This window comes from Pithys albifrons, chromosome 1 (genome assembly GCF_047495875.1).
Source record: "Pithys albifrons albifrons isolate INPA30051 chromosome 1, PitAlb_v1, whole genome shotgun sequence".
NCBI classification, from domain to species: Eukaryota; Metazoa; Chordata; class Aves; order Passeriformes; family Thamnophilidae; genus Pithys; species Pithys albifrons.
Window position 1 is genome coordinate 58,122,874 of NC_092458.1, and position 15,542 is coordinate 58,138,415.

At 41.6% G+C, this 15,542-nt stretch overlaps 1 protein-coding gene across 2 annotated transcripts in view; it reads right to left on the reverse strand.

Moving 5' to 3' along the window:
- LCP1 (lymphocyte cytosolic protein 1) overlaps nucleotides 1-15,542 on the reverse strand; it is a 50,614-nt gene that overhangs the window by 23,868 nt on the left and 11,204 nt on the right. The window contains exon 1 of one of the 2 annotated variants that reach the window (XM_071550994.1): nucleotides 7,028-7,241. The exons of the other annotated variant lie outside the window; for it this stretch is intronic. The gene's annotated coding sequence lies outside the window, so the exon portion shown is untranslated. Of the gene's footprint in view, nucleotides 1-7,027; nucleotides 7,242-15,542 lie in introns of those variants that run through there. 2 annotated transcript variants of the gene reach the window in all.

Genomic DNA, 15,542 nt, shown 5'->3' on the forward strand with positions numbered 1-15,542 from the left:
AGCAACCCATGGCAAAAAGCAGAAAACCCATTTTCAAAGAGCTACTTTTCAGTACATAAAATGCTTATTTTGCTTAGATCATTAAATGAGGATAAACACACAGAAATGTAAAATGCTTCTGGATAATGGTGGGAGAGGTCAGGCTCAATATTTTCCTTTTGATTTTATCAGCCAAGAGCAGAGCCATTTGGTTCTAGGAATCAATCATTTTCAGCACTTCATCACAGTCAATGCAAACTGAAAATACTTTGGACACCCCATCAAGAGGGCAACCAACAATCCTGGGTGAATAGTCCAATTACTGACAGCCAACAAGGCATTGCAAGCACACTGCTCTGTTCCATAATTTGCATAATCAGTATGATGACAGATGCCGGGAAAAAAAATGCAGAGAATGATTAAGAGCAAAGAAGAATATGTGGAGAAGATGAGCAATATAAGCAAGTTGAAAGAGCTACTTTGAAGGGAGTAGTTGCGAAGGAGCTGAGGGAGGAGCAAAGGGAAAATCAGCTGGTGAGAACCAGGCAATGGCTCTGAGCACAGGGATGTCTGTCAAGAAGCAAAGAGAAAAGCTGGGCAAGGGAGAGGCATGGCAACATAGAGGGGAGTTTAATAAGGACTGAATGCAAACAGCTTAGCTATCAGCACAAGTGAGACATTGAAGATCAGCAGCAGCTTGGAGGAAGGATCTTGAACTTGGTGTGATGGAACATCAGTGAAAGAACTGAAGTTCCTTAGAACAAAGTGAAAGTCAGTACCTGCTTGGATGCTGAGACAGGATGCTGAGGAGGGGACAACAGCTCCGTGGGTCAGAGCAAAAAAGGCAGTAGAACTGCCAGCAAAAAAGAAATGGAAGGTAATAAAGATTCAGAAGGAACCTCTCACTCTCTGAGACAGTCTGAGACTCAGATGGATTCAGGACATCCAGATTACACATTGCCTGGAAGAGACATTGCACTCTTGTTTGCCAAACAGCATTAACCTGCTATTGCAAAAGTGAAAGATAAAGTTGTGCAAATACAGTCTTTCCTCCTCAGGAGACTGTTGAGTTATAAATTAATGTAAAAAAAGGGGAAATTATCTCACCTACGCTGCTCAGAATTGTAACAAACTGATAGCAAAAGAGCCCCTAACAAAGTACTCCCTTCCCTGCCATCATTTTCAAACCAATAGTTACAGCCATGCCATAAAAGCCTCCTTTTATTTGACCTTATCCTTAAAAGAACCTATGATCACACTGATGTTTTAAGAGATCTAATAACAAACTATTTTCAGACTGGACTATAAAGGGAGAACTAAAATAATCTTAATACTTGAATGTTATTGCTAAATTGAAACACACTGATATTGATGTTCTTTCATTTCTTTTCGATTTTGAAGCCATAGTCTGAGCAGCTGCCTGGTTATGCATTGCTTGGCAAAGTGTGCACCGACCATGCAATATAAATAGTAAATGACAAAGCCATTAAAACCTCAAGGTTTCCAAAAGTTGTATTAAGTTGTTACCTTGTTCCATATTTTCCTCCACTTCTCAGGTGTTTAAGCTTTATTGCAAGCAAGGGAATGAAAACCTTGAAATTGTGAAGCAGCACTTTACAGCTAGACATAAAGTTGCACCTTTTCCCAAAGCAAAAAAGCAAATTCGTGGGTACATTTCACAAACATATTTGGTCAGGAACAACTTAACTGTGAATTTGGTGCCAAGAAAGTGAAAAAAAACTACCAATATTTATTAATTTTATACCACCAGGGTTTTACTTTCTTAATGCATTCTAACTTTCTTAATTATTTGACAAACTCTCTAGCTGCTGGAGAGTGACACGACATGTGTTCCCTGTCATGTATGAATTTCCCTATTGCTCTTGCTATCTTCTCTTTGAACTTGTTTATTCCTTTCTGGAAGTGATGAAATAAGAGGCACTTGCTGTTGCAAAACACAGCTGTTAGAGCTGCATGGGGCAGTGTAAGACTGTCCCTCTCCTCACACAAAACTCTGTCTTTTACTTTACTGGAGCTCAGTGCTCTGCTTCCTTTTCTCTTTCTTATCTCATCCACCAATCTGATTTCCAATGTCCAGCTTTCTCTAATGGTTGGGCAATGCTTTCCCAGCTCTTTTCTTCACTAGACTTGCCCTTCTAGGTGATATCGAAGAGGCACCCCCAGCAATCCTCCCCAGTGCATAGCCTGCCCTGGATCATCCCACCAGCAGGCAGGATTAAGGGCCTCATAATTGTGCAGAAATTCTTGTGATAGAGTTGAAGCATCTTGCAGTCAGAAAAATACAAGGGAAAAAGGAGTATCTTGTGGATATTCAATCTTTGTCCTATATTTATTGCACCTTTGTGTCCTCGCCCATTCCTGGTCACTCATCAGAATATCCGGGATAGGATATTCCTCCCCAGAAATATTTCCCTCTACCTTTCCCTCATAAGGAACCACACTTACGTCCATATATCCATATCCATTTCTGTTCAAGTACAGTGTCCCAGCTGATTTTCTACAGTGTGGAAGGGATGAGGAGGAGACAAGAAAAGATGATTTTTGAGTTAGGCTCTGATATTTTCCTTCTGGAGAGAAGTTTTTGCCATTTTTGTTGTCACATAATGGTGAGAAAAAGAGAAATTATTTAGTGGATCTCATGTTGAAAGAAGAATCAATGCTACAACCACAGCACTGTAGCCTAGAAGTTCCTCAATTTTAAAGTTTCATCTTGTGCTCATCACCAAAAATCTTCAAAAAAATGTAGCAGGCAAAGTCATCTTGTAGGCACTCAGCCAAACATCTTATTTTGATTAATACAGAATAGTTTATCTCCCAATTAAACTTCACAATCTCAGCAGATTTTCTATAATCATGCTTGTCTCTCCTATATTTATTATTATCTGTTGGTTTTCTCACAGTTCTGCTCAAAATATGTGCTTACATCCCTGCATTAGCAGGGTGATCTGTAGAGTACCCACAGCACCACAGCACAGTAGCCTTCATGCTAAATTCCTCCAGCCTTACAGCCAGTTTGGAGCTGCCAGTCATCATTTGGAGCAATAGTTCTGGAATATCCAACCATGTTAGACAAATGAACAGTCCCATCCATGTCCTTCATTCTTGTTTGGTGCCACAGCTTCCAGTCAGACTGAGTGGACATTTTTTTGTGATAGCTTTTTCTCTGCGAATGATGTAAGACAAAAACTAGAATCCATATATTAGTCTCCAGCTAATCAGCTACGCACCATGGCTGACAGTATCAGCAAACATCATCAGATTTTGAACTACAGAACAATTAGACACATTTCTTAACAACAAATTTGAAAATCATTTGAGAAGCACAAACTGCAACATCTTCAAACACATGATGTTGTTCATGAAAAAAGTTAATTTTTCAAGCTGTGCCCTTAGGGGTATGGCACTTTCCCTACTTAAATGGCTATAGATGAACAAGAGTATTTCTTAAATTTTCCCAAAGATGCTCAGCTCATCTTTAAATTCTAAAGTAGACAGAAACATACTTGACTCTATCAGCAGTGTGTAACTTGGATCACAGTACCTTCAGTGTGGGTGGGATCTTGGTGTTTGAATCAGTATACAAAACACAGAGAGGAATCTTTCTGAAGTTATGGCAAATACTTCCTCCCTGGTACATTATAAAGATTAATAGTTTAGTCCACAATAAATCACAATCTTTGCCTCAAAGGCTTTTTAAAAGATTGGTGCCTGCAACAGCAAAACTCACCATGTATGCAGGCACTGGAATTATTAAGCTGTTGTACTTCACCCATTTTATTTCATATGCAATATGAAAAAACACAGAGAAAAGACATTTATCACTGTTCAGAAAGCAGCGTGGTGATGTCCATGAGTTATTTTCTTAATGTTCTGTTTTATAAAGGACCTTATTTGTCAATGTGATTTCTGAGTCTTAAATCAAATACCAGTTAATGGGGCTTAGGAAGGGAAAGTCCACAGAGTTTGGAGAGAGATGGAGGTCTCTTTCCATTATATCACTCAGTGGCAGGGAGGGAGTGGCAAGGAAATTAAGATATTGAGAAAGCAGAACTGTGAACCTATAAATACTCTGCTTCTGTGTCTTTTACCTGTCATATACATCCTACTAGGAAGACAGCATATATATGTATATTACTATTCTACAGAGTCTGTTTTCATAAATAAAACAAAAATTGAGCCAGTAGACTACAATTTCTGTTGGGTCACTTATCTTTCCTATCCCTTTACCAACATACACTAGCTAGCTTTAAAGTCAAAACATTTTTCCACAGATAAAGGAACATTTTGATTTTCAAATGCTGTCCAGTGATTTTTACTAATTTTTTTTTTAGTCCAAAGCTGGTTTTCAAACCAAGACAAATTGACAAACAGCTTCAGTCATTCAGCAGATGTCCCACTCAGCATGGAAAGCCCTGCCCCACCCAGTTCCATCTTCACTAACTTGGGAGGAGAGCATCTCCAGGGGCTGCTTTGTATATGGGTATGAGGAGCTATCTTGTCTCTGCCTGATCCTGACTGGGGTGACAGATGGGCACAAAACCCTGGACAGACAGACAAAATCTTCTCTTCCTATTCCTGTGTACTGCAGCCTGACAGGAGGACATCAGGTCACAAAGTGCTGACGCAGTCCGCAATGTCCTGGGGAAGTCTGGTAACTGATGCAAGAAAAGGAGAAGATGACCTCTGTTTCCAGCTCATTGCAGGAAAACAGTTCCTCTCTACATGGAAAATATTAAAAACGTGTTCCAACTGTAAAAAAGAGATTTTTAGATACAGACATATATTTGCATTTGACTGATTGCACATGCATTTGGAAATCTGCTTCTCTCGCTCCCATACCAGGAGTTGTATTCTGTCATCAGTTTTGCAGGACTCCTCACTGATTTCAGCAGTGACCAGGGCTTTCCAGCCATCAAACCAGACCAGAAAAAGGAGAATACATCCAAATATAGACCTCCTTACCAGCTGTCCTGCTGCTTGGGCCCCTGTCCTGCAATGGTGCCATGCAGGGAGTTGCAGTGTCTCTGAGTGTGCAATAGGAAGCCAAAGCAGGACCTGGAGCATCCAGAGGCACAGTCCTGCTGCTCCCCCTTCCTCCAAAGAATGATTTGGCTTCATGTCATGGTCTCTGAGCCCTGCCACTGGGCATCCCTCTCATGCCTCTCACATGCCACTCTCTTTCCTGTGGGTGATGCCTCCATGTCTGGGACACCCCACTTGTCTCACACAGGGGCAGGGATTTATTTCCTGTCCTACAGCTTTCCCCTGTGATAACTGCAAAAATGCACAGACCAATCAATGTGGAGTTTGTACTCCATCCTGCAGCACCTAAATACTGGTTTATATTTTTTCTAAATTTTTTTTCATTTTCATAAATATTTTACATTTTATATCAGCATTTCACTGAAGTCTGCCATTTCGCATGAAAAGGCTAAGAGTATGAAAATCAGCAACATTTCTTAATGCACTGTACTCCCCTAATCTCCCCATGTCTCCTTCCTTCCCCTTTACTCAAGCTCTTTCTAAAATTCTTTCATACCATATAGTGCTGACTTTATGGTAGGTTTGCTGTCAGGATAACTCTGCTCCGTGCTATACAGCTGCATTTTGAACTACTCATGACTGAAATCGGAAGGGAAGAAAATAAAAAAAAATGGTAGCAAAATACAAGACAATGGAGAGTGTGGCAGGTTCTCTGAGCAGGGGAAGAGAAGCAATACACTTGATTTGTTTAGTATAATGAGTTTCATACAGATTTTCCAAAATTTTATAACCATAATAGCATTCAGTCCATACTGTTACTCAGTTTCAGTTGAGGAAGCAGATTCAAACACAGTAATGCATCCTTTTTTGACCAATAGAGTGAGGGCTGTCTTCAGCTTCTCAGCTAAGTAAATCTGGACCTCATGGTCAAGATTGAAGCAAAAACCCCTGTGCTCCTGCTACCAGCAAGCAGGCAGGTACTTCACAGTCCCTCCTGGCTCTAGCCCTCCTCTTCAGTGGAGTTTCCCACCATAGAGGGGGTTTCCACATCTCCTGTCACTGCTCCTGTCACACAGGAGAAAGGTGACACATGCTGGAGTTCCTCTACAGGAGAGATTTCACGGTGTGATTTGCTTTTATCAAGATGATCAAACAGCAATCTGATGAGCACCCAGCTGCATTTGCTGGAGATCATCTTTACTTGATATCTGTAGCAGAAAGAGATCAGTCGGCAAACCTTGTCCATGATTTTGGCTGTCATAACAAAGGCCTGAGGTTCCACTGGGTCAGCTGTACTCTGTTCAAACCAAGTCCATGTGCTGAGGAAACTACTATATGACAAAAACAGCAAAGCTACTGCTCTTACAGAGAAAAAAGTTTAGCCTAGAGACTGCTGCTTACCATAGTACCACCTAAAATACCTGTAGGCATTTGCAAATCACAATTCATCTACAGCCTGAGCTGAAATCCCAAAGAAGACAAGGGACAAGCCTGACTAGCTTTAACATTCAAGATTGTAAAAGGCAATATAACGTTAGGACCACCCAATATCACTATTTTTAAAGCAGAAGTCCCTACTACAATCAGCCTCCACAATGAATCAGTTTTATTTCTCCTCTGCAAAGTAAAATTACTTTAACAACAGCCTGATATAAATATCCTAACAGCCAGCAGATTACATTGTAACATCATGAGACAAAATACATTATCTGTATGGATCAGTGTTTTTCATCACTGGGATTAGAATTACCTACCCTCTGCAATCTAAGTAATGGCTTCTTACTTTATCATACACTGCCAAGCCAATGTCAACTCAAAGACTACTATTCTACTCAGCCAAAAATCACTTTGCCCAATTAAATCCATCAAACACTTTCCTGAAGGTCAGTAGAAATGCCATGCACAAGACTACTGGAAAATGCTTCACACTAATACAGAACCTGCACTGTTTTTTCATGGCAACCACAATTTCCTGTGCAGTTAAACTGCTGGTATGCTCAGCAAGGGCAGCTTGCCAAAAAAACAGCATATGCTGTGATCTTACCTCCTGGGCTAAGCAGTGGGTCCAAACTGCCAGAGCAACAAACAGCTCAACAGCTGCAAATCCAACAGAAAGGGAAGACCTTCTTACAAAACCAAACTTCTTGTATGGTTGAGGAACTGCAAAGTATGTTGAAATAGCTCACTGTGTGATCAGGAAGTTCTTGCTTTTCTGCAGAGCAACTAGTCAAGCCCAAGACTATGAGCCCAAGACTGAGTCTAGAGTGGGAAGTGACTGGTGACAAAACATCAGTGTCATAGATTTTGTCTTTATAAGGAAATCTAGCAGTCTCTAACCTCATTACTCCTACAATAGGTCCACTGGCGTGTACCACTTTCTCAGTTCTGGTCTCACTCACTAAGCACACGCATGTGTGCACACACACACAAAATGCCTCCTCTCTTTGCTGATAAAAGCTGCCATGTTTGAAATGTGTAACAGCAAGGTCTGCACTCCCACCTTAAGCTCAAGGCAGGGCTGGCTACAAAGTGAGGCTGGAACCCCTGGGGCACCATTGTCAGAGATGGAAACTCCTCGGCATCTCTGGGCAAACCCTGCAAAAGTTTGACTGTCCTCACTCTGAAAACTTTTTCCATGCATGTAGTTGGAATTTCCCTTGATGCAACTTGTGGCCTTTCATTCTCAGTGTGCACCACCAACAAAAGCCTGGCTTCATCTTCTCTATAAGCTCTGATCAGGTAGGTGTAGACACCAAGAAGATCCCTCTCAGCCCTCTCCTCTCCAGGCTGAACAAGTTGAACCCTCTCTGCCTCTTCTCTGATTTGTTGTGCTCCAGCCCAGGACCATCCTGCAGTTTCTCCAAGTCTCTATTGAACAGGGAAGCCTCAAAAAGACACAGCACTCCTCATGCCATCTCATGACTGATGCAGATTTCAAGGACAGGTTTCCCAGCTACACAGAGGGTCAAGCGTAAAGGCCCTTAATGGATGCAGATACAAACTGTCTTTCAGCCCTGATGATGTGACATTGCAAAAGCCTTAACAGAACTGAAAACACAACATCAAGAGAGGAAAGTTGTTCATCAATCTCACAGGGATTTTAAGAAATGCCGTGCCTTAGCAGCAAAATTCCTGCCACTTTCCACAGGCTTAAGAATGATCCTTCAGCTTTTTTAACAACTCTGTTCTGACTTTTACCTCAAAACAGGCAGCTGAAAAAATTACCAAACTGAATGGCTTTAATGAAAAAGTTGACATTCACAATTCCTCAGACCAGCTGGAACCATCAGCTAAATGCTAATGCAGAATTCTTCAGGAAAACCTTCTCATTAACAAATCTCCATAGTTTAGATCCACACTTGAAGCACACATACATTTGCTGTGTTCAGAAATACACTGAAACATGTTCCAGGCAATTTTGCTTACTTAGTTCTATTTAAAATACATACTTTGTGGTATTTAATTATTTGATAGACTGGGCTACAGCTTCTCTTCTTTGTTTTCTAGGATATTTTACACCAGCCTGATAGTTTGCCACAACTTTTTTCTTACAGACCTTTTCCAAATCCTAATTATTTCTGTTGATCTCCATGACACCCCATTAAATGCTGCAATACCTTTTCTGAGATACATAAGAGAGCACCAAAGGGATGTATGCCTTATATCTAACATCTTACTTTCACAGGAAAACTAGGGGTGGGTGTTTCTTTACCTGAGATGTTTGCTTAATGCTCTTAACATCCTTTCTTGAGCTCACAGTTTATGCAGAAGGTAAGTGAGCAACTCGGATTTTCCACCCTACCATATGGTATTTTTTATTCATATCACCTAGCTCAATACTATGTCATCAGCGCGCTGATTCATACCAGCTCATACCAATAGGCACCAGCTGTGTTAAAGAAGTGCCCAAATAAGCTTAGAAATACAAAGACAGCAGGAATGAGATTTTAAAGTATGATGGATTTATAAGGCTGATATAAACAAAAGATTTTTATGTATTTGCTATATGGATCAGGAATCTCTTTTTCTGCCTCATTTCAAGACCTACTGGAATGTCACTGAGTACATCTAATAATGCTGTCTCACCAAATATTATTAAACTTTAATAGACTTTAGAAACAGCTCCAGCTGAAGTCCTGTCATGACAACACACTGTTTAAACCCTGCATCATTCATCTTGAAGTTTGACATAAATAGCAATTTTATTGGACAGCACTGAAATACATTTAAGTGGTATGGCAAAATAGTTAACTCTTACCTGCACCTGGTTAACTTGTACCCATGTGATGGTTGTTTGTGGTATTGCTGACAATGTATGGTTCTGTGACAATGATCTCCAAAGTCATTTCTTAAACAGGGCAGGATACTGCAGGCTATCACTATAGCGTTGATGTCTTAGAATTGTGTTGAATTGTAACTCTTCAATATAAATAGCTAGTATTTTTCCATAAAGTATGCTTATGGAAACACCAGCTGGTGTTAGGACAGGATGTACTGAGAAACTGAGTTAAACATCTATTACTGTCCTGGATTAGAAAAACAGTAGACCTGACCTATAGCTTCAGTCTTAGGGCCGAAAATACCAATGCAGCTACTTTGAGATTTACTTGTATGAAATGTAAAAGAGTTAAAAGAGACATGTTCCTCCAGTTACAGAAAAAGACATTAGGAAACATCTAGGATGACTGTCTAAAAATTAAGTACCATAAATCAATATGCATTGTGTCAAATCACTTGCAAAGGGAGGAATAAAATTATAAACAGACCATGCCCCTGAGCCACTCCCAAACAGGTCAAAATCAATCCCTTCCCCTCTACTGTCACCACTAAAAACTTCAAAAACCTTGGCCCTTATGATCCCTGTGACTGAAGGACCTTTCTTTCCACGTACCTTTTGCAGCCCTGACACTCTCATCCTGCTCCCCATGTAATGCAGCCACGCTTCACTACAGGTCAGCCAGACCGTGTCACTGCAGGCTTCAAACCCTTCATGACTTTTCTCTTCCTCTGCCTCTGAGACAGCCCTGCAGCTTTGAGTGGCAGAGTGCTTTCAGTCCCATCTCCTCACCTGCCAACAGGCTCTCACCTTCCTCCCCTTCATCCTCCAGTGCCTAGGGGAGCCTTGGGAAACTTTGGGAAGGGTGGCAACTGCCCGAGTTCTCCTGTCATCAAACCTGGATATTTCTTAGCAACGTAAGTGACAACCCAAAAAGCATGCAGAGACTACTGATCCCACTTCCACCAATGAATGGGAAATACACATTAAGGATCCGGGGCATCTGCGTAAGGAGAGGTATAGCAGCTTCATCTTACTTGGTAGCATTGTGTTCAGGTAGGCTCAAGGGGGTTTGCAGAGATCCCCAACTGCAGAGGGAGTTTGGGTCTGCTGCAGGTAAGTAGTTTCTAGGGAAACAGATTCCTCTAGTGGCCTTTTCTGGCAGAACCACTTCTTGGATCTCACATTTTTAACTGTCCACTGCAACCTCCCAAGACCTTTGCCTTCCTGCAGGCTGCTTCTGCTTCAGGAAATGAGGTTCTCCAAAAGCCACTACTTTACAAAATCACATTCATATAATGCAACATCTTCCTTGCCACTGCTGATATAGTCACAGGTTGTAGACATGCCCTTAATCCAAGAACATACACAGCATGGGAAGAGCATAGTAGGAAGCAGAGTGGGGACTACATCACATATCTTCCAAGCTGATAATGGAAGCTTCTTGTGGACTTTGCAAAGTGTCTTGGTTTTAATGACAGCACAATTTAAAATGAACTCTTGGAGGGGAACATCGTGGTCCATGAAAAAACAGGGCAAATCAAAACTAATGGAAATGATTTAAAAGTGATCTAATTTAAACAAATAATATCTTGCTCTTATGTAAGTAGAGAGGACCTGATCTAAATCCCACTACAATTTGATACAATCTAAATTGCACCTTTATTTTGTGTGACCCTGTCCTTGTTTCTGTTAAAGACAGTGACACTTCCTGTAGCCACTAGTGATTTACGTACTGAAATGCCTCTGAATATGGACCCTGAAAACTCAAATGCTGTCAAAAGGTAAATGAGTCTTTGTGAAGCAGGAGTCATTACTCTCTGACGGCATGTGCTCAGGTAAAAGTTGGTAATGGGACCCACTGATGGATGGTCTATGTTAGCAATGTAGCCTGAAATACTACATGTGATCTCTGCAGGAGAGAGAATACTGAAGACTGCAGGCTTTGCAGAATGTGTGTGAAAGTAAGACCTTTTACACTTTCTTCCCACATTACATCTGCCAGAGAAAGCCTTGAGAATGCAAAGCAATGCTAGGTGATCCCATTGAAATTGTCACAACATGGACACTGGTGTCTGTTGGGGGTAGAATCATGATATCATGATATATATGCTGGTGCAATAAGAGCATCTCACTCTTTGTCTAAATCTGTTCACGCAGGAAGGAGTGGGGCAGACTTATCCCTGCCACGACTTTGCCTCCAGCTGGAGTCTGCCATTCTACCCTCCCTCCTTGAGAAACTTGGTCTGTGATGACCATGCAACCACCACACTCTATGCCAGGATTCACCAACCTCCCTTGGCATTCTCAGTGGCATCCTGCAGAGCTGCTGCGTGCAGAGGAGGAGAGAGAAGGCAGGGTGGAGGGTGATGGCCTATGCCTGCACTGGTGTGAATGCAGGGAAACCTCTGCCACATAGCAAATAGGGTGGCCTCGAACGTGAAACAGCAACAAGACATTTGCACTTGGGCAGGGACAGATATCTAGGCTTGTATACTGGCACAGCTGGAGGTAGACGAATGTAGAAAGAAGTTATGTCATACTGAAAAGCATATTTTTGATGGGGTAACTCTGGGAAGCAGTAGCTCTCCAAACCTCATGCTCTCCCCTGGATCTGGGCACAGGAACAACCAGGAGGATAATGTCCTATTAAACCTAAGCTGAAAGACTGGTTCATGATTTTACATGCTCATGCAGCTTTCAGTTTCCACACCCTAAAACCTGAAACCTATCTTAGAGTCTTCTAAGGAAATATTTTTTTCAGTTTCACTACAACCTGTCTTATTTGGGAATCAAGGCGAGCAACTAAGATCAAATAAGGCGTGAGTAGACTGTTACCACAAAGCAAAGCAAAAGACCACTCCTAATCAGGGGATATAACCTGCAACCAGCCCAGAAAGATTCACACTCCCCAAAACCTGCATGCAGGGGGCTTTGAGAGAACAGTGCCACTGGAAGAGGAGGAGACAGGGCAATGATCAATTGCCACTCTTGGAGCAGGTTATTCCCTCAGCAAAAGTAGCCAAATATCCCTCTGAAACAAAAAGCAGCTCTAAGGCCATGGATGGACTTGGAGTTGTCAGAAGAAATTCCCCAAGTCATTTGTTTCAAAGAGATCTCCTTCACTCAAGTGGCTGAGTGGGTCTGTAAGTTTTCCTTATGGTTCAATCTCCAGCCCTCCCAGAGAGCTTAGCCTTAGTTAAAAGTCAGAAGGAACAAGATTAATTTCCTGCAAGCAGTCTGAACTTTGGAGAGGTATTTAAGCAAGTGAAAAATGAAATAACAGGGGAAAAAACCCCACCTGTAAAATGAAAGTAATGATAAATAAATAACAGGAAACTGTATACCCCACTTCAAATTTAATAGGCTACACCCAGCTATGAATTATTGATCAAAACCATCCATTTGCTGCAATGTGGAGTACTAGTGAAATATTAATAACAGTGCATGAGCTAATCTTAGATTTTACTTAGTGGGAGAGTGACAAGAAGAGGTTGGAGAATCCTTGCCACTGTTAACCCCCAGGTCTGGCTGCAGTGGAAGAAGCATGCATGCCTCTGTCTCTCCCACGAAAGCATGCAAATCCCACACCTCCAGCAGAGACTGGCAGTGACTCTCCCAGCTGATAAACCTGTTTCCAGATAGTTATGGGCCTAGAAGTGTCATTCACAGAGGCTGTTGCAACAACACTTGCTATACTGTTTTGTGAGGTTTCTGAACTCACATAAAACCAGAGTCTTGGTTAGACCCTGATTGAACCCAGTATGTGTTTCCTAGATGTCCTCATTTTCCTTCAGGAAATACTTCATCTTTGGGATGAGAGGAAAAGTATGAAAACATGACTTTGGTGGGGCCAGTGGCCAGAGGTGTACAGAAGAAAAACACATGGAGAAAGAGATAGGAAAAAATGTTCTTTTAAATTACTTATTATGTCAGTTATTTTCACAAAACTGAAAGGAAACAAAGTACTGATGTTTGAGAATCTGGATCTAGCAGAAGCTGTCTCATGGTTAACCAGCCTTTTCACACACTTTCAGCCTCAATCTCACTCAATTTTTGATGAGTGAACAGTAGGTGGCTTTGACATGGTAGGAAAACAGGCTCCTCCCAGGCCGCCTCCCTGAGGGCACAGGGTGACTGCCATAGCAAAGACTAAGCTCCTCTGCTGGGAGCCCAGGCACTGCCAGGCCACTGTCAGAATTTCAAGTTCCTGTCTTCTGCTGCAAACATGGCAGGAAAAAACCCCACTATTATAAATGAAACTGCTCTCCTGAACTACAGTCAGCTTTTTGCCAAGAAAAGAATAATTCCATTTCCTTTGGATCCAGATGGAAGTTTGCATGCAAACACCCATAGGACTGAAAAAAATGCTGTGTGCACATAGGCTCACTTGCATATATGCCTTCTTGAGTACTCTATCATTATGTTTTGATTTCATTTGTTTTTAAATGTTGGAAATTTTACATCCTAGGCTGTCTGCTCTACCTTTAACTTGGTTTTCTCCTTTTTTCCACTCATATTTTAAAAAATCTATTATCTTGTATCTGTTCCTCTTTCTTTCGCATGTTTCCTTTTGTTGTCTCATTCTCCCCTTGCACATTTTCAGTTTTATTTTTTCCCTTCTCCATCCAACTCTTGTCATTTCCTCACTCCCATACTCCTACCCTAGCAGTTTCTGCTTGCTTGCTCTCAAGCATTGAAGCCAGCACTCTTCATAATATTCCTAAGGTTATTCAGCTCAGAATCTCCACTTCTGTTTTGCAGCATCTTGTGTCCATTTCCAAGCCTGGTGGTCAATGGTCAATTTTGCACAGAAACTGCTACTCAGAAACCCTTACAAGTGGTTATTACTTCCCTCTCAGGAGAGGAAGTTTGCATCCCCCAGGAGGAACTTGCTGAGTTTCTACAGTACATCTGAAAAAACCAATATTTTCCCACACACACTGAGGGGGTTTTGTTTCCAGCCTTGTCACAGTTGTCTTTGCAGAGCCAATCCTGCTTCTGGAGCTGCATCTGGGACCTGTCACCTTCCTGCAGGTGAAGAATGAAAGCCAGCACTAGGTTGTCCATGCCCTGTGCTGGGTATCAGCCTTTGGCTCAGAAGGAACACGTCCTGCATCAACTGAAGCTGCAGGGAGACAAAAAAAACATTGCATGGGTTTTCTTTGGTGGAGGCATTGGTATGGAAATGAAACACAGGAAGGATCTCATTGCAGTTACCTGAAAGGATGTTATAGCCAGGTTAGGGTCAATCTCCTCTCACAAGTAACATGACAAAACAAAAGGAAATGGCCTCAGGTTGTGCCAAGGGAGGTTTAGATTGGATGTTAGGGAAAATTTCTTCCACCAAAGGGTTGTCAAACACTGGAAGAGGCTGCCCAGGGAAGTGGTTGAGACACCATCCCTGGAGTTATTTCAAAGAAGTGCAGATGTGCTTTGCAACATGGTTTAGTGCTAGTCTTGACAGTGCTTGGTGTACTGTTGGACTTAGAGTTATTTTAGGAGTCTTTTTCAACCTAAATGACTCTGTGATTCTATGATTCTGTGATCCGAACTCAGGCTTTTCTCAAAGGTCATGAATCCAACAAACCTGTTATATCTCTGTTCTGGAAAGGAATGCAAACAAATCTAGTCCCAGCATTATTTTTACATTATGATTAAGAAAAGCTCTGAGTCAGAGCTTGCATTTGGGATTAATCTCTTCCATGACACATATAAATTAACAAATATGAGAGGAAAAGGCTTGGGAATGGGGAGACATTTCTGCCCCTCTCTGCTGCTATCAATCACAAACACCGATTACAACTGGTCCCACCAAAACCCAGTTATCATTCCTTCATGTTTTCACTATCAGCATTGTTTATCTCAAGTAAGCAAAACCAAGCTTTTCCTTGCATTTTGGTTTGGGGTTTTTTTACATCTTGCTGGTCAAACACCTTCTTCTCCTACCGGCTAGCATTGATATCTCTCGAAAGCTCAGCTGAGATAAGGCTGAAAGAGATGTCAATACACCCTGCAAGGCAATTGAAGGGTATTCACCCAAAGGCGTATTCCTAATTCTCAAAGTGTCTATAAAGCAGTATCTGGGCTTTGACAGTAACGGTGGCCAAGACACACCTGAGCAAAAGTTTGAGGCAGCCTGAACAAGTTTTAGCAAACAACGTATTTAGCATCTGACTAAAATATAGTCAGGAAGACTGTCGACATTGGAATAGTAAAGCTAGAAATCCTACAGAAGTCATATGCTGTAAAAAACAAAAACAGACTTTAATTTTGCTCACTG